This window comes from Elephantulus edwardii, unplaced genomic scaffold, assembly GCF_000299155.1.
Source record: "Elephantulus edwardii isolate Elephantulus edwardi_28Jun2011 unplaced genomic scaffold, EleEdw1.0 scaffold00033, whole genome shotgun sequence".
NCBI lineage: Eukaryota > Metazoa > Chordata > Mammalia > Macroscelidea > Macroscelididae > Elephantulus > Elephantulus edwardii.
In genome coordinates, this window is record NW_006399783.1 from 17,063,144 (window position 1) to 17,076,744 (window position 13,601).

Below are 13,601 nucleotides of genomic sequence, written 5' to 3' on the forward strand. Positions count from 1 at the left end.
ATTACCTGAGGGCATTTGCACTGGCTATTTTCATGTAATGCTTTGCCTTCAAGTAACTTCAAGGCTCACTCTTGGGCACCAGACATATAACACTTATTAATTCCATTTCATCATAAAAAACTTTGTTAAGTATCCTTAACACATCACTCATTCACTCACTCACTGTTGTTGAGTCAGTTCTCACAGTTACCCTTCACTGGGTTCCTGAGGCTGTAAATTGCTGTGGAAGTAGATTACCCATCTTCCGTGGAGCCAGTGGTGGATTAGAACTGTTGAAAATGCTTCATCTTTTGGCTAGCTGTGTAACATACCATGGATTATGTCACCAAAGATTCAACTCTTCAAATACGCTGCTGCAGAATTGATTCCAACTCACAGTGAACTCACACAAATGAAATCAACTCATTGACATCATGTCAGAACTGACACAAAGCTGACCTCACAGTGGGTTTTCAGAGGCTATAACTCACACAAAGATGAAAGCTTCATCTCACATACTACAGACATGTTGCTAGGAAAGCATGTCCCATGGAGAGGGACATGATGCTCAGAAAGGCAGAGGGTCAATGAAGGAGAATACCCTCACCCAGGTGGACTGACACAGTGATTGCTGCAATGGGTTCTGGTGTGTCAGGAGTGTGAGGATGGTACAGAAGAGGACAGGGTTCAGATTTGTTGTTCACAGTGTCTCTATGTGTCATAATCAACTCAATAGCACCTAATAACAACAAAATCACACACACAGCTTCAGTCATCCTTTATTTTTCTCACTTTATTGATTTTGAAAAATTGTGATGGCTAATTTTATGTATCACCTTGGCTAGGGTATAGTGTCCAGCTGTTGTTTAAACACCAGGTGTCACTCTGAAAGTATTTACGTGTGATTAATGTTTATATCACAGAATCCTGCTCAACTATTTGACTGTTAACAGAAAGGCTGGTGATTGAAAAACACTCAGTGACTACAGGTGAAAGATCTGAAATATGTTTCTCTAAATATTACAGCCAAAGAAAGCCTACAGCATGGCTTTATCCTTCCACTGTGCGTTTCTATGAGTCATAATGAACTCAGTGTAAACCTACAAGAATGAATTTTTAATAATTGACCTTAAGTAAAGCAGCTTATATTCCATGATGCAATACACCTCATCCAATCAGTTGAACATTTTCAGAATAAAAGCTGTGGCTTCCCAAAGCAGACAGTATAAATACTCATCCTACTGCAGTTTCTAGCCTGCTATTCAGTTTACCAATTTTGGACACAGGGTTGTCAAAATTTGTAGTCTGTAGCCTGACAAATGAATTTTGGGTGTGCCAATCCCCATAATTTCATGAACCAATTCCCTAAAATGAATATTTTTTCTCCCAATATATATCTTATTCATTCTATTTCTCTAGAGAACCCTGACTAAGGCAGTTTTCTCTCATTTGATGCAATATTTATTGGCTTATTGGCAAAATACAAGATCCATAAAAGGAGATAACTCTTCCTACTTGCTCATACAGTCATCCGTATGGTATGTTTATCAGGGCTCAGTAGATACTCCGTACTTTATAAATACTTGCTGAATGAATTTGTGGTGATCTAACATTGGAAAAGTGGTATTTATAAGCTGAAGCATGTCTCGGCTTTGATAGGAGAATTTTCCTCTGAAGCAGTTAGTTTCTCAGAACATGTAAAGCTGAAATTCTGTAAATGATAAAAATTCAGATAACAAACTTGTTTCATTTCAAGCTATGTTATAAGGGGGAAATATTTTACTGTATACCTAGTACAGGAGGCATACAATTCTGACTTCTTCAACTTGCCTCCATAACTAAGCCAACACTAGGCCATGCCTCTGGAAACTCTATGAACTTTGATAAATGTCAATAATTGTTAAGGGGCTTCAGGCTTTTCATTCATAGTGTCACTATGAGTCATGCTCGACTTGAAGGCAACTAACAACAACAACAACAACAGGCCAATCATTGATGGAACTTCTCTTATCCTAATGAGTCCTAGAGGAGATATACCAAGGAGAAATGACTATACAATTATAATATGATGGCTTTGGAAAAGAAGGGCAGGGATAGCAGGCCATAAAAGGCCCAAACCATGAACACAGTGTCCAAGTATAACCTTATGTATGATTTGCACTTCAACATAAAGAAAACAAAACTCTTCTTGTTATTGTTGTTGTGTACTTGTGTATATTGAGTTGAAACTGACCCCATAGCTGACCCTCTCTAGTGGGCCTCTTCAGAGGCAGTTGATCAGACAAGAGATTGGTCATCCTTCTAAAACAGGAGAGAGAGAGAGAAAGAGAGAGAGAGAGAGAGAGAGAGAGCAAGCACACATAGTCAGGGAGGGAAGGCATTGCCACAGGATAGGACCTGGATCTGTGGTGCCTTTCTAATACTTCCTTTCTTTCTTCTATCAAATATTAAACATCAAACAGAATGGCTGGCAGTTTAGTCCAAAGTAAGTTGCACTGTTAACTCCAAAACCACACCTTTATTGAAGCTTGAACCTACCAGTGATTCCATAGGAAAAAGATATGCAGTCTCCTCCCCTGTGATTTATACTCTTAAAAAACTAATGGAGGTAAGCTATGAGTCGATTCCCTGTAAAGAATGTGTTACCCTTTTCCTTTTTGGTTGGTATTTCCTGGATGAGCTGTGCACAACTTGGTTTTGATATTTCTACAGGGTCCTTGGCTTTGGTCTGTCTTGTGATTAGTACATACTTTGTAGGAATTTGTTAATAGACAACACAGAAAAGATGAGTTGTAACCCAACTATTCTTACCTTGCAAATGAAGTGTCTGTGGCTGACTGAAAGAAGATTCATTGATCAGTCCATGGTCCTTGTAGGAAGGCCATTTCTTGAAATTTATGAGGAGTGTATGTGCATTTGTATATATGACTAGCATTACAGATGATTTACACAAACCTCTGTAGAAGCAAGTAAAGAAGTGATAAGAAGAGGCAGAGAAAGAAGGCAATGGTTCTCTTAAAAGGACTGTAACATTAAAAACAGCAAGAAGAGCAAGAAGGACAGAGAGGCAGAGCAACTGGCAACAGATGTGGAAGAGACTGTAACAGAGCTAGTGGTGAAGACCAGCAGAGCTAAGAATTGCTGAGAAAACTGTCTTGCACTGAAAAGAGAATATTTTTCCTCCATGCTTCCTGATCCTGAGTTCTACCTTGTTCCTTAACAAACCACTCAACTGTGAGTAAATTCTATGTGGCTATTTAAATGGAGTTTTGGACGCAGAAGAGAAATATAGAGAGTCATGAGAAGGACAACTTGTGTTAGACTAGATTAAAGGTCGGAGAGTAAAGATTTGTCTGATCTTTAACCTCAGGGGAATCTACCCTTGGTTGATACTAATCATTTGTCCTTCCTAGAAGTGGAGAAGTTTCAGATTCATTGTTCATAGGGTCATTATGGGCTGTACCTAGCTATATGGCACCTAACAACAATAACAACAACATAGATATAGACAGGTTTAGGTGACAAGGACTGCATCCTTCAAAATGGATTAAAACTCAACATCAAGAAGAAAAAAAGATTCTTACCATTGGGCTGATTGGTAGCATCATGATAGATGGTGAAGAGATTGACATTAGTAAATGCTCCAGTTTGCTCAGCTCCACCATCAACATTCTTGGTACCAGGAGTCAGGAAATCAAAAGAAAAATTGCATTGAGAAAGTTGGCTATCAGGGATGTCTCCAAAGCACTAATGAGCAACGATTGTCAGTCTGGAGACTAAGGTGTGCCTGATTCAGGTCATGGTCTTTACAATTATTTGCTATGCATCAGAAAGCTGGACAATGACTAGGGATAATGGAAGGAGAATTGATGCCTTTGAGCTTGGGACTGGAGAAGAGTATTGAACATACCATGGACGGTGAGAAGAACAAACAGGTTCATCCTAGAGAGGGTGAAACAAGGCTGCTTCTTGGAGGCAAGGATTCTGGGGCTTCGTCTGACATATTCTGAACATGTTGCAAGGAGAGACCAGTCCTTGGAGAGGGACATTATGCTTGGGAGGGTGGAGGGACAGCACAAGACAGCAAGATCCTCAAAGAGATGGAATGATTAAGTGACTGGGGTAATGGGGTAAGGTGTGTCAGAGACAATAAAGTTGGATTAGGCTAGAGCAGGGTTCAAAGCTGTTGTAAATAGGGTTGCTATGAGTCACTAGTAACATAACAACAACAATATTGCTACTAACTATTCATATCACTGTGCAGAATCCTGGCTGCCCGCCATGTGCTACCATTACCATAAACTTCCAGATGTCTGAAGAAGAGTTAGAAGCAGAGAGAGACATAAGTAGAAGTACTCTCAAGAAGCATTACCACAATCTTGGAATGGAGCTTGGACTTTGTATAACCACATGGTAGAGGCTGGGGGCAGTTTCAAATACCTCATGAGTCTCAGATATGATACAAATGTTCTCACAGTGAGATTCATAGAAATCTTGCTTTTAAAAGACATCACTAGGTGAATGTCACCATCTCACCAACATCTGTGAATTGTCTACACTTTGCTTGGTTCTTTGCTACTGGTAGAGATGGTCCACATAGAACTTTCCAGAGGGAACTTAGCTTGAATACAGACTGAGCTCTAGAATTCTGTTCCTTCTGCAAAAAGCTAAGAAAGTGGACCATGCTTTATCCCATTGCATAATGCATAAATAGTTTTGCTCATTCAATTAAATCATTCAACTTTTAGTGAGAGCCAGGCACTGGGTCCTGTCCTGAGAATATATAAATAAATAAAATTTGTTCCTTTCCTTCACAGAATTCTCTTATCAGCTTATAAGCAGGAGTCTAGACATTTGACCTAGTTTGGGACTTAATTCTTGCCATGTCCTTGTAGTTTGTTCTCCATCCTGTAGACAGACACCATGCTCCGTTACTTCAGAACAGTCCTTAAATCCCATATATTTCCATGTCACTTCTTGCCTTGCCTTTCAGCAGGAGGAAGGTGCAGATTTTTGTGTGCAGGACTCTTTAAAGTCCAGCTTCTTTGGCCTTTATGGGCTCAAATGCCCTCCACTCTGCACTATCCCATTATTCAGAACTGTTGGTTTGTCAAGTAGATGAACTTTGGTGAATAATGACAAATATCAGAGTGTTGGACTGAAGATCTTAGAGAAGGCCAAAAATCCCAGGTATTGCAGAGCAGACATGTGCTCCACAGGATTGTCAAGGTGGTGATTTTTGAGAAAGCAGCTTGTCTTCTGAGGTGCTTCTAGCTGGGTTTGAACTACTAATATTTTAGTTCATAGCCCAGAATTTAATCATCAGTACCACTTATGAGTGTGTGGAGAAGACCAGGGAGAGCTCATTTGTAGCAGACCACTGTCTTTCCAGCAATTATAATCAGAGATACTTGGCAGTGAGAAAGCACTGGTGCTGTAGTCTCAGAGCTACACACTACTGATTCATTCACCCAGGACTGTAAACAAGACACTGGTCATAATATGATACCTGTACCACTTGTAACCATTATGTTTTCCAACTTCCTCTGTTCCACGCCCCCACCAGAAGACCAGCAGTTAAGGATTAGTTCCAATTTATAGGTAAGAATACTGTGACATTTCAGGGATATCACGGCAGAGGTAGAACTAGGACCTTTATTGTCTCAATCCCAATCCTATGTTCTTTCCCCTAAGTCCATAGTTCTCAAACTTAAGCAAGCATCTAGAGAATTTGTTAAATACTTTGCCGAGCCCCATCCAGAATCTATGATTCAACAGGCCCTGAGGCCTATTGAAGAATGCAGACAATTTGCTTTTCTAACAAGATCTCTGGGGATGCTGATACTGCTGGTTTGAGAGCTGCACTTTAAACATTTTTGAGTTGCATGCATCCATCCAGAGGCACCTTGGAAGAAAGGCTTGGTGATCTACTTTTGAAAAATAAGCTATGAAAAACACTTGGGAGTACAATTCTATTTTGGAACACATAACGATACCCTTAGTTGATATTAACTGGAGAACAGTTGTTGTGGTATTTTTTCCTGCCCCCAGCAACACAAATACTGCTTAATTCTCTTGTCAATGAGGGTAATCAAGAGATTGCTTTTGCCCACTGAGGGACATGCTACAATCAAAGGTGTCTCTAATGGTCAAAGTTGAGGTTTTGTTGCTGTTGTAAGGTACTGTCAAGTCAACTCCAGCTTACAGCAACGCCTGGTAAAAAAAATCTTATGTCACCCTCAGAATCATCACTGTAAGCAGTAACCACGTCAATCCGTCTCTTTAAGGTCTTCTCCTTTTTCACTCAGCTTCTACTTTTCTACATATGATGTCTTTCCTCAGGTGTTAGCCTTTCCTGACAGTATGCCCAAACCATGTGAGGCAAAGTCTCATTCTCCTCACTTCTATAGAACACTTCAGATGCGTTTCTTCCAAGACAACTTTGCTCGTTCTTTGCGCTCGTCATGACATATTCAACATTCTCAGTCAACATAATTCAAAGTTTTAACTCTTTGATATCCCTTATTCATTGTCCAACATTAGGAATAATGGTGAGAATTAACAGTCAAGAATAAGAAACAAACATTTATTCACTTTGTAACTGATAAAGATGAGTGAAATGAAGGTGGTTGTCATTGATGTTGGGTACCATTGAGTTGGAATCAACCTATAGCTGACCTTCTAGTGGGTTTTCAGAGGCAGCTAATCACATAGGAGGAGAGTGTCCATCTCCTGCGGAGCAGCTGGTAGATAGATTTGAACCATATGCCTTTGGGATTGTAGTGCAGTTTCTTACCACTAGGCATTTAGGCTGTAAAACCCAGAGCTTTTCCACTTGAATATGCTCAGTTTCTTCTGTATGAGAAAGAGAAGGTCCTAACACCCCGGAGCTGGCCTAGCATTCACAGTGAGGCCTTGGTGTTCTACATCCGAGGTAAAGAACACCACAGAGCATAATACCAGACAAGGCCAACCTGTGACCATGATAAGGGCAGAAGCAAGACTACTCTCTATCAGGTATGACATGGATATAACTATCCTCTCAAGACATATTTGAACCAGAAAGTATTTTCCCTTAATTACGCTTATTTACCTTGAGTATTGTGCTCATTTGGAAAATTTCTTCATGAGATAAAATTGACAACAACGTGAAAATTTGCATGAAAAGTTTACTGAAAAGTTGTGAATTGAAGATAATTTTGGTGGAATAATCTGGAATAAAAGAACTTGGAAAAGAATTATAGTACAATTGGAAAGATATAATCAATGTCACTGAATAGCACATGCAGGAATTGCTGATGTGATATACTTTTGGCTAGATATTGTTATTGCTGTTGTTATGTGCCATCGAGTCACCTGTGACACATAGTGACCATATGTCCAGCAGCCCTAAGCACTTCTCTATCCTGTGCCAATCTTATGGTCTCCAACACACCTACTCCTATTAGCCCAGTGACTGAATCAATCCATCTCATCCATCTCTTAGACTGTCCCTCCACTCTCCCAAGCAAGCATGACGTCTTTTTCTAAGAACTGGTAATTCTTTGCAACATGTCCAAAATATGTCAGACAAAGCTTCAGAATCTTTGCCTCCAAGCAGTAGCCTGGTCTCACCCTCTCTAGGACAAACCTGTTTGTTCTAGAAGTCCATGGTATGTTCAATACTCTTCTCCAGCACCACAGCTCAAAGGCATCAATTATCCTTCTATCATCCCTATTCACTGCCCAACTCTCTGATGTATAGAAGTAATTGCAAAGATTATGTCCTGTATCAGGCACATCTTAGTCTCCAGGCTGACATCGTTACTTTTCAGTACTCTGAAGAGGCAGATTTACCCAAAGCAATTCACCTTTTAATTTTCTGCCTATTGGTACCAAAAGTATTGATTGTGGAGCCTAAGCAAACTAAAGCTATTAACAATCTCAATCTCTTTATCATCTATCATGATGATTCCATTTGACCCAGTGGTGAGAATCTTTGTTTTCTTGATATTGAGCTATAATCCATATTGAAGACTGCAGTCCTTGACCTTTTGGAGCAAGTACTTTAGTTCCTCCTCAGTTTCAGCAAGCAGGGTTGTGTCATCTTGTCACTAAAATAAAATAATAAATAAAATTAATGACAAAAGAATTCTAAACTTCCCCCATCCTGGATACTATAAGTGACTGCTTCTTTTTCAATCTTATCTTTGACCTAACTCTAGGTTGAGTCCTCTATAGATACAGTTTTGTTTTGTTTTGTTTTGTTTTAGATTCCCAGTAATAAAATTAGCCTCACTTTCTGATATATTTAGTCTGGAGCAAAGTTCCACTTTCTTGAATTCACCCAAACCACCTACCACAGTGCCTGATTCTTTAAGAAGCCTTTTCAGACCTTCTTAGTAAAATGCCTATGCATATTCTCTTGAGCCACAGTAAGTAATAAGCTAAATGTGTTTAACTGAAGATATGTTGCTCCTTTGTAGTCTCTGACTTTAAAACACTGACATCACAGACTCATCAACCTGAGCAAGAGTAAGAGAAAAGAAGGGGAGATGAGGGAGTGTTTTGCTCATATGCTTTGCTTCCCTTTATAGACACTTGAAGAGAGGAAAATGAATATTATTCTGATCCCAAGTTATCTGGTGGATTCAGATAACCCTGGAGGTCATCTTCTACTTTACGTCCTCCACCTCTCCATCAGATGGAGTCCGCAGTGATGGGAGATTGACAGCTTCCTCTTCTCAGTTCTTTAGTGCTCCGGGCCATTTACTTTATTTGTTGGGTGGATGTGCTCCTATTGTTGGCATCAGATCTCCTGGGAACATCAAATTAGAGTCTACATAGAATGTCTCCTAATAAATGGAAATCATGAGCAAAAAAGGACAGAGACAAAAATAACCATCTCTAAGATGATTTATCATTTACACAGAGGGGGGGAAAGTGATTGAAAGGAAAAATCTTGCAGTGCATCCTTTAGAATGTTGGCATTATGTTGGCTGCCCATGTTACTGATCCTATGAGAGTCAGGTACAGGAATATTCAATATTAGGTGAGCTCCTCAGCCAAATACGTTTTCACTATCACCAACTGTTACCTTCCTGTGTGCCAAGCACCAAATAGATACTTTATTCACAAGATCACAGTTAATCTACAGAATAAAAAAGTTTTTCAGAGGAAAACATTTTGACTCGCATGTTGTTCTGTAGAGGAATGAGATTCAGAGATGTATAGGAATTTCCTGAATTCAGGAAACGGCTCAGTTTCCTATGAGTGGAACCACCGCAATGTGCCTTTTCACTGTCCCCTGAAATCTCAACTATTTAAATGCTCTGGCTAACTAACTAGTCACTATTTTTTTAGAGAATGATTTTTTATCGTGAAAACCAAACCTCCACTCTGCAATTAACTCTAATTACACAAGAAATTGAATTGCAAGCAAGATTATTTTGCAATTTAAAGCGATTTATGCTGACACTAGATTTTTCTCTATCTAATTAATTCTTATATCTTGGTAACAATTGTTATTTAATTAGCATACTTTCTGACTCTATCTGCATGTTTCTTCAGCAACGGTTTTTGTCTCTGTCCTGCAACTGAGAACAATACATCTGCTTTGATGAAGGGTCCCAAAGAAGGGAAAGGAGAATTTACTAATTCTGTGGAGTGACTTGGAGGCTAATTGTGGCCTGATTAACTTGCTGTTTTAAGGTACACAGGGAGTAATTCCAACATAAGGAGTTTGTTAACGTAAGATATAATATAGTGAAGCTTTATCTGGTTAATGGCCTCAATCAATAGTAAGAAGTGTTGACTTCTCAGAAGGTAAATGCAAAGACTTAGCACTATCTGCCCTGTTGGAAACTACCACAGTGGAAATTATCTGTTGACTCACAGTTAAGGCAGGTGCCTCAGTGTTGTTCAAAAGGAATCACAGTGAATTACTATGAATCTGTCATCAATGCCTAGAACATCAGGAATGATAATAAACTCATGCCAGTTAGATAGTTTCTTGAATGCTTCACAGAGCAGGGTGCTGATAAAGCATTTAAGAGTGGTTGTGGAGAAACTGGAACCCTTATTCACTGTTGCTGGGAGTGTAAAATGGTGCAACCACTGTGGAAGGCGGTGTGGAGATTTCTCAAAAAGTTGCAACTAGAGGTACCATTTGACCCAGCAATTCCACTACTGGGAATATACACCAAAGAGACCATAACTGCCACTCTAGCAGATATGTGCACATCCATACTTATCGCGGCTTTGTTTACAATAGCAAGGAGTTAGAAACAACCTAAATGCCTGTCAACAAACGAATGGATAGAGAAGCTGTGGTATATTCACACAATGGAATACTATGCTGCATTGAAAAACAAGGAACTCATGCAATGTTATTCAAAATGGGTGACCCTGGAGGACATTATGTTGTGTCAAATATTTCCATCAAAAAGGGACAAATTCTGCATAGTGCCCCTGTTGTAAAATGGCACTGACATTGAGGTTGTGGAGGAGACTGAGATAGAAGGGATAAATAATACATACTGCATTGAAACAGATGAGGGAGAAAACTGTTTAAAAGGGATATGTGATTAGGTATTATTGTCATGACAGAAGAATTTTTCTTTTACTTTTCAAAGAGAACAGTGTACTGTGTGAGAGGGGTGGACAGGGAGAAAAGGGCAATAATGAATGAATGGAAATACAAAATCTCTGTAAATTTTTATTAAAATAAAAAAAAGAGTGGATAGTCCTAGGACTGGAGAGGCAGTCATCAGAAGAGAGCAAGGAAATACTGTATAACTCTAAATGGGGAAGAGTACATCAGGGATGTGTCCTATCTCCCTACCTTTTCAATTTATATGCAGAACAGACTATGCAGGAGGAGAAAAGTGGCATCAGGATTGGAGGAAGACTTATCAGCAATCTGTATTATGCAGATGGCACAACATTTCTTGCTGAAACTGAGGAGGAACTGAAGTATTACAGCCTTCAATATGGATTGACGTTCAACATCAAGAAAACAGATTCTCACCACTGGGCTAATTGGCAACATCATGATGGATGGTGAAGAGATTGAGATTGTTAACATCTTTGATTTGCTTGGCTGCACAATCAATACTCTTGATACCAGCAGGCAGGAAATAAAAGACAAATTGTATTGGGAAAGTCTGCTGTCAGAGACCTCTCCAGAGTACTAAAGAGCAACAGTGTCAGTCTGGAGACTAAGGTGTACCTGATCCAGGCCATGGTCTTTGCAACTACTTGCTATGCATCCAAAAACTGGACAATGGTTAGGGATGATAGAAGGAGAGTTGATGCCTTTGAGCTGTGGTGCTGGAGAAGAGCACTGAATATACCATGGACTGCTAGGAGAACAAACAGGCTTGTCCTAGAGGGGGTGAGACCCAGTTGATTCTTGGAGGCAAGGATTCTGAAGCTTCATGTTGCAAGGTGAGACCAGTTCTTGGAGAGGGACAACATGCTTGGGAGGATGGAGGGACAGTGAAAGAGAGAAAGACCCTTGATGAGATGGACTGATTCAGTGACTGGGGTAATGGGATAGGTGTGTCAGAGACAATAAGATAGGCACAGGATAGCGTAGAGTCATTATGACTTGCAAGCAACCCAATGGCATATAACACCAAAACAACAACAGTCCTGGGATAGAAATAGAGAAAACATTAATAAATATTCCTTGGGTATCAAATCTGGGAATATTTGAACCTAAATTGACATTTTTTGAAAATTTGAATACACTTTGTTCAACACTGACCACCTTTTCTTAAACAAAAAAAAATTCTCAACACTGACCATATTCTCTTAATCCTTTTGTTGGCCTAGTGGCAAGAAGCTGTTCTGCAATCCTGAAAGTGCATGATTAGAGGTCACCATCTGCTCCACGGGAGAAGGACGGGAAATCTCTGCCTGTGCAATTAACTGCCTCTGAAAACCTGCTGGAAGGTCCACTGTGGGTTGGTACTGACTCTCTAGTATACAACAACATATGTGAATAAGAACTTTCGTGGCCTGGTGGCAAGAAACTGCACTGCAATCTTGAAGGCCTGCGATTTAAGGCCGCCAGCTACTGCATGGGATAAGCATGAGTAATCTCCTCCTGTGTGATTACTGCCTCCAAAAACACGCCAAAGGGTCAGCTATGGGTCGGTTCCAACTGTCTAGTACACAACAACAACATGTAGATAAACTGAGGCTTAAACCTACTACATTCATGTCAAGTTTCTTGACCTGCACTCACAAATTCCTCCTTTGGGGATCCAGTAAAGAGACTGCTAGATTTTTACTCATACTAAAAAATATTGTTAGCAATATATCTGAAATTGGGGCTGCAGTAACGTAGTGGATACAGAATTGCACTGTTAGCCTAAAGGCATGTGGGTTGAATCCATCAGCTGCTCTGAAAGAAAAAGACAATAGCCTCATATGTGATTTACAGCCTCTGAAAAGTCTCTGAAACATCAGTGGGCTGGTTCAGACTTAATGGTATGAGAGAGAGGAGAGAGAGAAGAGATGGAGAGAGAAGAGAAAGAGAGAGAGAGAGAGAGAGATAGTATCTAAAATTCAAATTTAGCTAAGTATTCTGCATTTTTTTTCTCACTAAATTTGGCAACTCTAGATCTAATTGTTTAAAAATATTTCTAATTGTTTAGAAAACCCACTCTGTTAAAGAAATTGGTTCTTTTACAAAACATCTTCCCAGGAGGTCTTGATATGTGTTAAACAATTACAATTAAATAAAAAGGTGCAAAAGAAAATTAAAGAAATGGTTTTTAATGTTTTAAAATATCAGAACTCTTTTATTATAAATAATTATTGTATATCTCTGTAACTGATGAGGAGTCTCCCTCCAATCCTGATACCACTCTCTTCTTCATAGAGTCCACATTCACAAGTCATTTGGTCAGCATACAGATTGAATAGGTATGGAGAGAGAACACAACCCTGATGCACCCCCTTCTCAATTCTAAATTATGCAATGTTCCCCTGCTCTGTTCACACAAGACTCCTCTACCTCCTGGTATAGTTTCCTCATGAGCACAGTGAAGTGCTCTGGGACTTCTATTCCACTCAATAGCAGCCAAAACTAGTCATGATCCACACAGTAAAATGCCTTTGCATAGTCATTAAAGCATAAGTAGACATTCCTCTGGTATTCTTTACTTTCAGCCAGGATCCATTTGACATCAACAATGATATCCCCTGCTGCACCAGCCTCTTCTAAATCCTGCTTGAACATCTGGAAGTTCCCTATCTCTGTACTATTCTATCTGTTTTTCACTGCTCTTCAGCAATATTTTGCTTCCCTATGATATTGTTTGATAGTTTCCACACGCAGTTGGATCACCTTTCTTGGAGATAGAAACAAATATGGACCTCTTCTAATCTGTTGGCCAGATAGCTGTCCTCCAAACTTCCTGGCATAGACTGGTGAGTGCATCCCCAAGGCTGCATCTGTTAATTGAAATAAGTCAATTGGTACCCATTTGTTCCTGGGGCCTTATTTCTTGACAGTTACTTAAATACATCTTCCACTTCCACCTTCATTACCATTAGCTCCTGTTAATATGGTACTCCTGAAATTTCTCAATGTCAATAAGTTCTTCCTGGCACAGTGATTCTATGTATTC